This window comes from Phoenix dactylifera, chromosome 7 (genome assembly GCF_051530095.1).
Source record: "Phoenix dactylifera cultivar Ajwa chromosome 7, Ajwa_hap1_PhDact_Kaust_v1.1, whole genome shotgun sequence".
Classification (NCBI taxonomy): domain Eukaryota; kingdom Viridiplantae; phylum Streptophyta; class Magnoliopsida; order Arecales; family Arecaceae; genus Phoenix; species Phoenix dactylifera.
In genome coordinates this window covers 10,934,979-10,948,438 of record NC_143196.1, presented here as the reverse complement: position 1 = coordinate 10,948,438, position 13,460 = coordinate 10,934,979, and the positions used below count along the sequence as shown (strand labels likewise).

The 13,460-nt window shown below is 40.4% G+C and overlaps 1 long non-coding RNA gene and 1 other non-coding gene across 2 annotated transcripts; one reads left to right on the top strand and one right to left on the bottom strand.

Moving 5' to 3' along the window:
* The first annotated feature begins 566 nt into the window (after positions 1–566).
* Positions 567–672, top strand: LOC120111240 (small nucleolar RNA R71). Its single transcript, XR_005512318.2, has one exon. It is a non-coding gene; the product is annotated as a small nucleolar RNA R71 (small nucleolar RNA).
* Positions 673–8,675: 8,003 nt separating this feature from the next.
* On the bottom strand, positions 8,676–9,922 carry LOC148702908 (uncharacterized). Its single transcript, XR_015967304.2, has 2 exons — positions 9,527–9,922; positions 8,676–8,843 (listed from the first exon to the last, which is right to left on the bottom strand). It is a non-coding gene; the product is annotated as an uncharacterized LOC148702908 (long non-coding RNA).
* Between the last annotated feature and the right edge of the window lie 3,538 nt (positions 9,923–13,460).

The following is a 13,460-nucleotide window of genomic DNA, read 5'->3' as shown; positions in this document are numbered from 1 at the left end:
TTTAAACTTTGTTTGTCGGTTCTAACAACGATCTGTTTAGCATATTTTTAGTTAGACAGGAACCGGACGAACAATTCTTCCAACAAGGGTTATAGGTATTCGAGAATGGATCATTATAAGGCTTCTGGTAGGAGTTCATAGCATTTGCTTGATCGTGCAAGACTTCCTTGAATGCTGGTATGGTGGGACAATCTGTAGTGGTATGACCAGACATATCGTAGATCCCACAACACTCGTTTCTGAGTTCTATGGTCTTGACGGGCTCAACTTTCCTAAGTTCAATTTCTTCTACCTTCCTAGTAAGGGCTGCCATTTTAGCATGAAGATCATCCTCAGTTTTGAGGTTGTAAAGGCCTCCCTGTCCAGAGCTGGAAGGCTTGGGCAAAGACTTATTGTTTCTATCCCCGTTATCCCAAAGTTGGGCAGTCTCAGCAAGGAAATCCAAATACTCCCATGCCTCATCAGGTTATTTTTCCAAAAATCTACCATTGTACATGGTCTCTACAAACTGTTTTAACTGTGGAGACAAACCTTCATAGAAGAAGCTAATAGTTCTCTAAGTTTCGAACCCGTGATGAGGGCATGAGAGAAGGTCTTTAAATCTCTCCCAACATTCATAAAAAGTTTTATTATCTTTTTGTTGGAAATTGCTGATATGCCTTTTTAGAAAGTTGGTCCTTTGTGCGGGAAAGAACTTTTTCAAAAATTCTCTCTGCATATCTTGCCAAGTTCTTATTGATCTAGGTCGCAAGAAGTTTAGCCATATTTTGGCTTTATCCTTTAGAGAGAAAGGGAACAACGTCAGCTTGAGGACATCCTCGGTGACGTTCGGCACTCTAAATGTAATGCTCAATTCTTCAAAGTCTTTTAGATGAAGATAAGGACTCTCAGACTCTAAATCATGAAATTTTGGTAGTAATTGAATTACCCCTAGTTTGATATCAAAATGTCCTACATTATCAGGAAAAATCATGCATGAAGGCTGACTAGTTCTAGTGGGTTGTAGATATTGTCTCAAAGTCATAACAGGGGGTTCACGTTCCCGATCGTGGTGACTCCCCGCATCTTCATTTAAATCAGCCATCTCACAGGGTGTGAAATACTGTGAAGAAATTTCAAGATTGTGTCCCAAGGAATTGTCACAAAATGAATGACTCAATCGACCGGTGTCGTCCCTATTCCACTTTAGCATGCAAATTTTTTTTTAAAAAATATTTATTATTTTATTATTTTATTATTATTATTATTATTTTAAAAAAACTGAAACTTTCTGCTATATCCTTAATAGCGGGTTGGATACATCTACAACCCAAATGGAAACCAAGTATTTCATGCTTCAAAAATGCCGAATTTCGTCTCAATCATCATTTGTCAAGACTTTTCGGAATAAGTTCCTTGGCTTGGGCAGGACATTTAGTTCATATCGCTATTCCTGGATCTAGGGGAGAGTACGTCAGATGGAATAATTTTTTACCTAAACTAAATCTCTAATTAAATCTGAAAATATACTAATAATTCAGCCATTCGCCAGCAACGGCGCCAAAAACTTGATGTGTTTATAAAACTGCTCTCCCAAGTACAGGAGATCGCACAAGTAGTAAAACTCGGGAGTTCGAGGTCGAATCCTCAGGGAATGGTATATGTATTATTAGCGTAATTTCAGATGTAATTTCATATGGTTTTCAAAATTAAAAAATAAGGTATATTATGTAAATAAACAAAGTTCAATGAAATAAACATGGTTAGGAATCTGGAATCCCTCTTGACAATAGTACATTCAAGATATAAACTCTACGGTTTCTGATTTAAAAGTTCAAATGTAGGATAGATCTAATCATGGAATATATTATTTGAACACACAAACTCAATTTCTAAACATTCTGTTGGGAACCCACCCATGCCGCAGAAAATTCAAAAAATTCAGATGCAGCGAAAGAGGCATGTGCGGGATCAACCGTTCATCGCATGAATGTTGTTTAAAAACCGTTCGTAGATAGATAAGGATTAAAAACTTTTAAATAGCATTAGAAGATCAGATCTTCACCTTTGTGCGGGTAGATGATCACCGCAAACTGATGATCGTGGTTTAGGATGAAGGTTCGCTTGAAGCCATTCAAGTGCCCGGCCTCTACGGGTATCCACACGAAGCAGAAAACCGATCCAAGCTTTCTATCTCCCGAGGTGCTAGCTCACTTGCAGAGATAACTTTGATGGCTGATATCCTCCCTTTCAATCAATCCTTGATTGTGCTTGGGAGAAGGAAGAAGAAGGATGAAGAGAAGAAGAGGAACGAAGCCCTGCAGCCTTCTTTTTCTTCCTTGCGTTGGAACCAAACGGTGGAGGAAGAAGGAGGCCACCAAGATCCTTTTCTTCCCTTTGTTGTTGGTGGCTGAAAAGAGAGGAGAGGAGGGTGGCCACGTGATGGAGAGGAGGAGGGCTTCACTTATCATTAGGGCACCTCCTTTCAAAGCCTTATAAAGGCATCTAGGGCTTCTATTTGGTTTAGTCCAAATCATGAATCAATTGGGTTCAATCTATGCTAGTCCTAATCCAATTAGAACTTGAATGAACCATGACTCAATTGAACTCTTCAATCCTAATCCAATTAGGAGTCATGTTGATTCATTAGATTAATAATTAATTAGGACTTAAGAAATTCTAATCCAATTAGGACTTGTTTAATTCTAGTCCTAATCCAATTAGGACTCTAATTTGAATTCGAAGTCCTAATCCGATTAGGACTCTAGGAATCCTACTCCAAGTAGGAATCCAAATTTAATTCAAAACTCCTAATCTAATTAGGATTGTAGGAATCCTACTCCAAGTAGGAATCCCAGTCCTACTCCAAATAGAATTCCCAGTCCAAGTAGGAATCCCAGTCCAAGTAGGAATCTCAGTCCAAGTGGGATTCCTAGTCCTAATCCAATTAGGACTCTAGGAATCCTACTCCAAGTAGGACTCTTGTTTTAAGTCCAATTAATTAATTCTCTTTGTTCCTTCTTCAGCTTATTATCAATCGAATTGATTACTTGTGATTCCTAATCACGATTCAACTATCGGATCGGTCAATGCCTCTAGTGTGTGTGACCCCATAGGTTCTACTCTGACTGGTAGTGAGATATATTGTGATCTCTATCACAATATCATTGAAAACTCCTTTCAATGGGTCGGAACGATTCCAACTCTACTCATTAGGGCTTATCGATCATCGAGATAATCCCTATGAGTCCCACCATCCACCAGTGACACCTAGCAGCATGTAGTGGCTACCCAGCAGAATAGAATGATGAACCTCTAGGTGCAGTTATCATGTGATACAGTCCTTCTATCGTGGATCCCTACAGGACGGAGGTCATGGATAACTCGTCAAACCCCTTCGTCTGTCATATGTCAAGATTTATTTGACTCGAGTTCGATAGTGGAAAACTCTTTCTCCACTTTATATTACTGCCCTGGCCAAGGTCTTAGAACTCAGTCTAACAAATCACATAGGATCACTCCTCTTCTATCAAGGTCGATAGATTCCATATAAGTGCATACCCTACTCCTACAGTGAACTTACTGCAGCCAATCTACACTACAAGGACCCATATGACTAGAGACCATGTATACGTATAGTCAAACTACAATAACCTCACTATGAGTAGCCGAAGCACCGCAGGTCAAAGGACCAGTGATACTACTGCAACATCAAGCAAGTCACTGACGAGTGGATAGACGTCCAAGTAACTTCTTGTCTTGGTTACGCTCAGTACCCTTGTTCTCTAACAAGCACCTGCACTATCACTTCAGTGTCCAACACTGTGGACTCAAGTCTCGTTCATCCAGAAGGAAAGTGATCTGTGCACTGATCGGATCGATCACCGTCCTCGTGATGATCCATTGATCAGGAGCATTTAGAAATTAATCACCAATGATACATGGCTCAAATTCTCAACTCTTGAGAATATGCATCATCATCTTATTAATTTCTTGGACGATTCATAGACACATAACTAATATGAATGAAAAGATGCCTTTTATTTATTCAATAATAAATAGTCAAGTACAAAATTATGTTCCTAGAATTAACAATGTGTCAGCTAGATTGGCTTCTAGGGCATACATCTAACAATCTCCCACTTGCACTAAAGCCAATCAGTCATATATCTAAGCCCCATCTTCTCAAGGTGGGCTTCAGTCTTTTGCTGACTTAGCTGCTTAGTGAACGGGTCTGCCATGTTATCCGCAGAGTCTACTCTCTGCACCTCTACATATTTCTTCTCAATATAGTCGCGTATGAGGTGGAAGCGCCGCTCTATGTGCTTAGACTTCTGATGAGACCTTGGCTCCATAGCTAGTGCTATGGTGCCAATGTTATCGCAGTAAAGTGTTATGACATCTAATGACATTACACCTAACTCTGCAATGAACTTTTAACTAGAAGGTTTCCACTGCACCCTTAGATACGGCTTAACATTCAGCTTCTAAGGTAGAATCTATAATGATTGGTTGTTTGGAACTCTTCCAACTTACTGAACCACCATTGCACATATCTTGATGTAGACTTTCTATCATCAATATGTGTGCATCCTTCTACCTTCAACTCTGATCTTCTTCCAAAGACCAAGAACATGTCCTTAGTTCTTCTCAAGTACTTAGGACTGTTCTTCACAGCTATCCAGTGCTTTTTGCCTGGATCTGATTGACATATGCTCGTGACACTCACAGCATGTACTATATCAAGTCATGAACATAGCATGGCATACATGAGGCTCCCTATTGCTGATGCATAGGGGATCTTGCTCATGCGTTGAATCTCTTCAGATGTGTTGGGGCACATCTTCTTGGAGAGATTAATTCCATGCCTTAGGGGTAAGAGACCCCTTTTAGAGTTTTCCATGCTGAACCTTTTCAGCACTTCCTCTATGTACATCTTCTGTGATAGGCCAAGCATCCTTTTAGATCTATCTCTATAGACCTTTATTCCCAAAATATAGGATGCTTCCCCAAGGTCTTTCATGGAGAACCTTTTTGACAACCTGACCTTGACCGAGGTTAGCATGGGAATATTATTCCCTATCAGGAGGATGTCGTCCACGTACAGTACGAGAAATACAACAGCACTCCCACTAACCCTTTTGTAAACACATGGTTCCTCTTTGTTTTTGATGAAATCAAACGTTTTGATTGCGTCATCGAAACAAGTGTTCTAACTCCAAGATGCTTGCTTTAGTCCATAGATGGACTTTTGCAGCTTGCAGACCTTGTGATCTCCATCACTGGAAGTGAAACCCAAAGGTTGTTCCATATAGATGTCTTCATCAAGATATCCATTCAGGAAAGCTATTTTCACATCCATCTGCCAGATTTCATAATCATGAAATGCTGCAATGGCAAGCAATATTCGGATGGATTTCAGCATGGCTACACGTGAAAAGGTCTCCTGATAGTCAATGCCCTCGCGCTGACTATACCCTTTCGCCACAAGCTTTGCCTTATAGGTCTCTACCTCTCCATCCGAACCTATCTTCCTTTTGTAGATCCATTTGCATCCAATAGGTACAATACCTTCTAGTGGATCTACTAAGGTCCAAACTTGGTTGGAATGCATGGAGTCTAACTCTAATTATTTCTCGGAATCGATATCAGATATCGCCTCGTCGTAGGTTTTGGGATCCTGCATGTGATCCCTATCTCCCACTAGGAACATTTCCTCGGTATCCTCTTCTAGTATACCTAAGTATCTATCGGGAGGATGGAAGACCCTACTTAATCTGCGAGGTGGTTGAGGGACATCGTGTACTGGCTCTGTATTAATGGGTTCGATAGGATCCATGACTCGTTGCTTTTCAGAGACTTTCTCTTCAAGCTCAATTTTTCTCCCACTGCCTCTATCAAGGATAAACTGGTTTTCCAAGAAGATGGCATGACGGCTCACAAACACATTTTGATCCTCTGAGACGTAAAAATTGTATCCTAATGACTCTTTAGGATATCCTATAAGACGAGCACTTATGGTCCTAGCCTCTAGTTTGTCCGCCTGTAGTCTTTTGACGTGGGCCGGACATCCCCAAATCTTGAGATAACCAAGACTTGGTTTCTTACCATGCTATATCTCATACGGTGTGGTAGGAACGGATTTAGAGGGAACTCTATTCAACAAGTAAATAGCTGAAAATAGGGCATCTATCTAAAGAAACAAGGGTAAATCAGTGAAGCTCATCATGGACTGGACCATATCAATAGAGTCTGATTCCTCCTCTCTGACACTCCATTGAGCTTGAGGTGTACCAGGAGGAGTCCATTATGAAACTATACCATTCTCCTTGAGATAATCACGGAACTCTCCATTAAGGTATTTACTTCCTCGATCTGATCGAAGAACCTTAATGAGTTTTTGTGCTTATTTTTCTACTTCATATCTAAGCTTTTTGAACCTTTCAAAAGTTTCATATTTGTGTCTCATACACATATCCATACCGTGAGTAATCATCGGTAAAATGAAGTAAAAAATTACAACCCCTAGCCTGCACATCGAATGGGCCACACACATCAGTGTGTACTAGGGTAAGTATTTTAGTAGACCTCCCTGTGTCCTACAAAAGATAATTTGGCCATCTTTCTTTGAAGGCAGAATTCACAAATCAAATATGACTCGAAAGTCAATGAGCCCAAAAGCTCATGTTTCTCCAATTTGTTTATTCTGTCTTCTCCTATATGGCCAAGCCTGAGGTGCCACAAATACTTTAGATTTATCTCATTTTTGGATCTATTAGATCCTATGGTATTCACTGTTTGCTCAGATATATTCACAGATACATCCATATGTATGTGATAGAGATTGTCAATCATAAAACCATGTTGAATCAATTTATTTTTCAAATAAAAATCTTTCTGTGCTAAATAAAATACAGAAATCAAATTTCTGCTAGCAATAGGTAACAGTCCCTAAGTATCCTGAGCATTTCTGACATACCTTCTGAAGGTCTGTCACCCTTTATGTTCTTTATGCTTTCCCATGTATGTAGGACAGTTCCTCTTCCAATGGCCGTCCATGATGCAATGGAAACATTTTTCCTTGCAATTGGCCTTTTCTTGGAACTTCCTCATTTGGCATTTTCTCGGTCTTCTGTTTCTTCGCAGGCTTTTTCTTCTTCCAAATAGACTCTTTCTTGGAAGTAGAAATCAACTCAACAGTGAGAACGATGCCCCTTGAACTCTTCAGCGTCCCTAAGGTAGTTACCAATTTTTTTAACAATTCTGTTTTGGTGCATACAATCTTGTTCATATGGTAATTTACTATAAATTGTTCATATGAAGCTAGAAGGGATTACGGGATCAAATCCATTTGCAGTTCTTTGTGCATGGTCATGCCGGGCTTCTCAAGCTTCTTTAAGTCCTTTATCATGGTCAAACCATGATCATGGACATACTGCCCATCGTGCATCTTAGCTTTGAAGAGCCTCTTGGACACTTCAAACCGAGCTGCGTGACTCTGATCACCATACAACTCTTGCAGGTGATTTAATATGTCCCTAGCAGTCTTCATGTTCTCATGCTGGCATTGTAATGCATTGGACATGGATGCCATTGTGCAGCACCTAACTTTATTGTCATTGTTCGTCCACTTAACAAGCGTCTTACGCTGATCAGTGATCGGACGGATTGGTAACACGGGGATTCCATGGTCTAGCATGTACCCGAATTTCTCATAATTCAAAATGATTTTTTTTTTTTGAAATTTGCTGAGCCAATCTTTATAATTGAGTTTGGTCAAACGGTTGTTCTATAGGATATGAGTTAAGAGTCTAGAAGCTGACTTTATAATCCTCAAAGAGTAAAGATTCTAGTTAGACTTTTGTACTTGATCCTAATCTGTTCTAAGGTCTTTTAGAACAAATTTAACTCCCACTATTTTCTCGAATTCCTCACACTCCCCTGGTAGGAAAACGGAAATCTCACACGACTAGGGTTTCTAGTGGGTACTGCGGTCCCACCGATTTACATGCCACCTCACCTAACAGTTATTGGTGACACATAGATTGATGAATGTACAACTCTTGTACAATGCTTCTCAAGCATGTTGCAGTGTAACTTGGTCTCTAAGCCATGAAAACCTCACCTAATAGTTATTGGTCTCATTTCTTAGTTAAGTCAGACCCACCGTATAACCATAGGAATAAAGTCGTCATTGGGTCCTCACCTAACAGTTATTGGTGCCCAACCCCACCTTTACCCTACAACATCTCATGTCTATAGAGAGGTCCAGCCCCCCGATGCAACTTGACCACTGTATCCAGCCGAGACAAATCAACATCAGAAAGGCCTTAGCAGCTCTACTACAGTGGAAGACCTATTGACTTAATATTGGTTAATCAGGTCTTAGTGTTTGCAACTTGAGCTCTTCATAAGAGGTAATCGAACAATTGGCCAGGTAAGCAGGTGGGAGGCTCCCCTTACTTAGAGAGTCAGGTCCTAATTAAGTAACCACCTTTCATGCTTTTCTAGACACCAATTAGATCAATTAATCTAATATGACTCGCTCATGTCGGTTCACTCTCGACTTGATTGAGGAGATTTTAATTTAGGTCTCAATTGGGTTTGCTACATCACATGTAAACCTATCTACCCCGTTCTCATTCACATCACATGCAAACGGCACATCACAGGCAGTTATAATCGCAGCATCAAAATAAAGCTAAACATTAAATAGGTGATGATCATGGATTCTAATTAGGTCGTATTACAAGCACATGCACGTCAATCGATCAATTGGTCTTCAACTCTTGAATTGGTTCCAAGCCTCCTTGATTCGATCCTTGACCAACTCTTGATCCAATCGCCATCAACCGCTTAGACCCCTGTTCATCTCATGCCTTGTCTTCAACTTGACCGTTGACGTACATTACATCACAGAAATACAACCAGATGTAAAATAAAAATAATAATAAATTACATCTTCTTTTAGGAGGCACGCAGGCCTCTCAAAACATCAAATAAGATGCATGCAAGCATCTGAAAAATTACATGACATTGCAGATCACATCGCAGGTCTTTACATTTAATACCAAAAGGGTTTGAATCCTATGATCATCACCACATGCAGCAATTATAATTTTCAGATCTGAAAACTAACTGATTATCTCATGACATAGGTTGCTGATCATGCTAATCATGATTCTAAACTTTGTAATCTCATTAACAATGCAATTAGAATCATCATCTTATCATATAAAAATCAGCATGCAAAAATCAGCATCCTAGAAAAAAATCTGCATGCAGAAAATTTTCAGCATGCATAATCTTTCAATTTTCAGTTCTAATAAGCCTATTAATAATTAATCCTTACCTTAATCTACGAAGCCTAAGCTCTGATACCACTGTTGGGAACCCGCCCATGCCGCAGAAAATTCAAAAAATTCAGATGCAGCGAAAGAGGCATGTGCGGGATCAACCGTTCATCGCATTTACGTTGTTTAAAAACCGTTCGTAGATAGATAAGGATTAAAAACTTTTAAATAGCATTAGAAGATCAGATCTTCACCTTTGTGCGGGTAGATGATCACCGCAAACTGATGATCGTGGTTTAGGATGAAGGTTCGCTTGAAGCCGTTCAAGTGCTCGGCCTCTACGGGTATCCACACGAAGCAGAAAACCGATCCAAGCTTTCTATCTCCCCGGGGTGCTAGCTCACTTGCAGAGATAATTTTGATGGCTGATATCCTCCCTTTCAATCAATCCTTGATTGTGCTTGGGAGGAGGAAGAAGAAGGATGAAGAGAAGAAGAGGAACGAAGCCCTGCAGCCTTCTTTTTCTTCCTTGCGTTGGAACCAAACGGTGGAGGAAGAAGGAGGCCACCAAGATCCTTTTCTTTCCTTTGTTGTTGGTGGCTGAAAAGAGAGGAGAGGAGGGTGGCCACATGATAGAGAGGAGGAGGGCTTCACTTATCATTAGGGCACCTCCTTTCAAAGCCTTATAAAGGCATCTAGGGCTCCTATTTGGTTTAGTCCAAATCATGAATCAATTGGGTTCAATCTATGCTAGTCCTAATCCAATTAGAACTTGAATGAACCATGACTCAATTGAACTCTTCAATCCTAATCCAATTAGGAGTCATGTTGATTCATTAGATTAATAATTAATTAGGACTTAAGAAATCCTATTCCAATTAGGACTTGTTTAATTCTAGTCCTAATCCAATTAGGACTCTAATTTGAATTCGAAGTCCTAATCCGATTAGGACTCTAGGAATCCTACTCCAAGTAGGAATCCAAATTTAATTCAAAACTCCTAATCTAATTAGGATTGTAGGAATCCTACTCCAAGTAGGAATCCCAGTCCTACTCCAAATAGGATTCCCAGTCCAAGTAGGAATCCCAGTCCAAGTAGGAATCTCAGTCCAAGTGGGATTCCTAGTCCTAATCCAATTAGGACTCTAGGAATCCTACTCTAAGTAGGACTCTTGTTTTAAGTCCAATTAATTAATTCTCTTTGTTCCTTCTTCAGCTTATTATCAATTGAATTGATTACTTGTGATTCCTAATCACGATTCAACCATCGGATCGGTCAATGCCTCTAGTGTGTGTGACCCCATAGGTTCTACTCTGACTGATAGTGAGATATATTGTGATCTCTATCACAATATCATTGAAAACTCCTTTCAATGGGTCGGAACGATTCCAACTCTACTCATTAGGGCTTATCGATCATCGAGATAATCCCTATGAGTCCCACCATCCACCAGTGACACCTAGCAGCATGTAGTGGCTACCCAGCAGAATAGAATGATGAACCTCTAGGTGCAGTTATCATGTGATACAGTCCTTCTATCGTGGATCCCTACAGGACGGAGGTCATAGATAACTCGTCAAACCCTTAAGTCTGTCATATGTCAAGATTTATTTGACTCGAGTTCGATAGTGGAAAACTCTTTCTCCACTTTATATTACTGCCCTGGCCAAGGTCTTAGAACTCAGTCTAACAAATCACATAGGATCACTCCTCTTCTATCAAGGTCGATAGATTCCATATAAGTGCATACCCTACTCCTACAGTGAACTTACTGCAGCCAATCTACACTACAAGGACCTATATGACTAGAGACCATGTATACGTGTAGTCAAACTACAATAACCTCACTGTGAGTAGCCGAAGCACCGCAGGTCAAAGGACCAGTCATACTACTGCAACATCAAGCAAGTCACTGACGAGTGGATAGACGTCCAAGTAACTTCTTGTCTTGGTCACGCTCAGTACCCTTGTTCTCTAACAAACACCTGCACTATCACTTCAGTGTCCCTACACTGTGGACTCAAGTCTCGTTCATCCAGAAGGAAAGTGATCTGTGCACTGATCGAATCGATCACCGTCCTCGTGATGATCCAGTGATCAGGAGCATTTAGAAATTAATCACCAATGATACATGGCTCAAATTCTCAACTCTTGAGAATATGCATCATCATCTTATTAATTTCTTGGACGATTCATAGACACATAATTAATATGAATGAAAAGATGCCTTTTATTTATTCAATAATAAATAGTCAAGTACAAAATTATGTTTCTAGAATTAACAATGTGTCAGCCAGATTGGCTTCTAGGGCATACATCTAACACATTCATCATGCCGGTTACGTCTACGACAAATCAAATAATAAAGTAATCCATACATTAATAGATATAAACTATTAAAGAACTATCTACAACTTAGGCAAGCAAAAAACCAAAACATATCCATAGATCTAAATTGAATAGAACAATAGTTCAGAGTTTACTTAAAGAAAGTAACAAGTCAAGGGTTCTTCCATCACCCTTGACCAAGGGAGTTAGCCGGCCATTGACATGAAAATCTCCCCAGTTCCTCTTCCCTTTTTTTTCTTTTCGGAAGCAGAGCCTCCCCTGTTTTTTTTCTGAGTGGGAAGGAAAACAACGTGAGAGAGGTAAGATCCTTGGCTCGCTGACTCCCTTCCTATTTATTCAAGGAAAACCTCTCCAAATTTCAAATAAACTTCCTAACAAATCAAAACGGATGCTGGAATTTTGCTGGGAGTGGGCGGTCGTTCCAAATGCACCTCCTGGCTAGCTGCGAGATACCCAGACGCCGAGGGAAGAGGCGGACGGCTGGGAATGGAAAAGGTAGCTGATTGCGAATCCAGAAGACGTGCGGTGAGAGCCGAGATGCTCGCGAATGGGAGATTTCACGCGGATGGCTAGAATCTGGATGAGATGCGGGACCTGCGGGAGGAGCGGATGTTGATCACGGGATCTGGGATGCATCGTGGGATGCTGGGAGTCGCATGAGACGGGCGGAAGAAGAGAATTACACGCGAACGGCCGAAATTCAGGAAGTGAATCACAGACGCGGGCGCTTGGGATCAATCCGGAATGTTGAGACGGAATTGCTGGGATTTGGAAGCTAGAAACGCTGCTTCTGATTTCTTTCTTTGGCCACGGAAAGCTGGGAACGCTGGGATGTGGACGCTTGGCATGAATCGCGATCTTCTTCAAATGGATGCACAGAGACGCTCGAGAGTTGATCGCGGATGCTGGAATCATGGACTCGGAAGCTTTGAAACGGGGAAAGAGGCTAATGCGGGATGCTGGGAGATCACACGCCGGCTCGGACGGATGCGTGGAATGCAAGGAAAAATGCGTAAGAAAGCTGGGACGCTGGAACACAGACCCCCCCCGTGTTTTCGCATAGCTCACGGTTGATCTTCCATGCGGCTAAGCTTAGCCTCCTTCTGGTGTGCAACTGGAGCTGACCCATGTGGTTGGGTCTTCTCTGATTTGGTCGAGCTAAGCCTGTTATATCCTTTTTGTGCCATGGTCTGATCCAGGTGCGCTGCAGCTGGCTTACGGTGATGCATCTTTCTAGACCCAATACATATTTTAGCTTTAATTTACGATCATCTGTATCCAACAAAAATATAATATTAATTCAGCACTTTTATCATTATTTGTTAACAATAATACTAATTTAAGTGATGTGTAGATTGCACTTTTGTGCTCTCATCACATATTTCCCCATTATTTCTGCATATTAATTGGTGTAAATACCTCCTATTAGTGTTTAGATTATTGGTGCATGTAAATCATTTCCATTGACTACTAAATCATCATACTATGTTTCACCCCTTCTCTATGAAGTTAAATGAGTGATCTTTGCAATCTCACGTGCTTGTAACCATTGTTGTACATTTATTTCTACCGAAATTGTTCTGCTATGTAGAATACATGATGGTGTTTAGGGTCATCAAAATTTAACGTATCTATCCTCATCAATGGATATTAGTTTGGCAAAAGTGGGAGACCTTAATGATGGTGACATAAAGCTTATTATTTTGAAAAGGATGACACAAGTTTTAATAATAATGGTAAAAATCTAATAAAGTTTACATATAAGCAAAGGTGAAGCTATCCTTAAAAAGGTTTAGGCGCCTAATTTTGTATATCCAAATTTTTTCTCTAACTACAAA